General features: G+C 38.3%; 1 protein-coding gene across 1 annotated transcript in view; it reads left to right on the forward strand.

The window, feature by feature from the left end:
- OCA2 (oculocutaneous albinism II) overlaps window positions 1–423 on the forward strand; it is a 285,385-nt gene that overhangs the window by 154,583 nt on the left and 130,379 nt on the right. The window lies entirely within an intron of this gene.

Here is a 423-nt window from a genome sequence, read left to right on the forward strand (position 1 = left end):
ATCCCCTCCCTTTTGAACCTCCCTCTCATCTCCCGCCCCATCCAACCCCTCCAGATTGATACAGAACCCTGTTTGAGTTTCCTGAGCCATACCACAAATTCCCATTGGCTATCTAATTCCATATGTTAATGTCAGTTTCCATATTACTCTTTCCATACATCTTACTCTCTCCTCCCCTCTACCCATGCCCATAAGTCTGTTCTCTATGTCTGTTTCTCCATTGTTTCCCTGTAAATCAATTCTTCAGTAACATTTTTCTAGATTCTGTATATGTGTGTTAGAATATGATATTTATTTTTCTCTTTCTGACTCATTTCACTCTGTATAATAGGTTCTAGGTTCCTTTTAACAGCTGAGTAATATTCCATAGTGTATATGTACCACAACTTCTTTATCCATTATCTGTTGATGGACATCTAGGTT

Source organism: Bison bison, unplaced genomic scaffold, assembly GCF_000754665.1.
Source record: "Bison bison bison isolate TAMUID 2011002044 unplaced genomic scaffold, Bison_UMD1.0 scf7180017864320, whole genome shotgun sequence".
Classification (NCBI taxonomy): domain Eukaryota; kingdom Metazoa; phylum Chordata; class Mammalia; order Artiodactyla; family Bovidae; genus Bison; species Bison bison.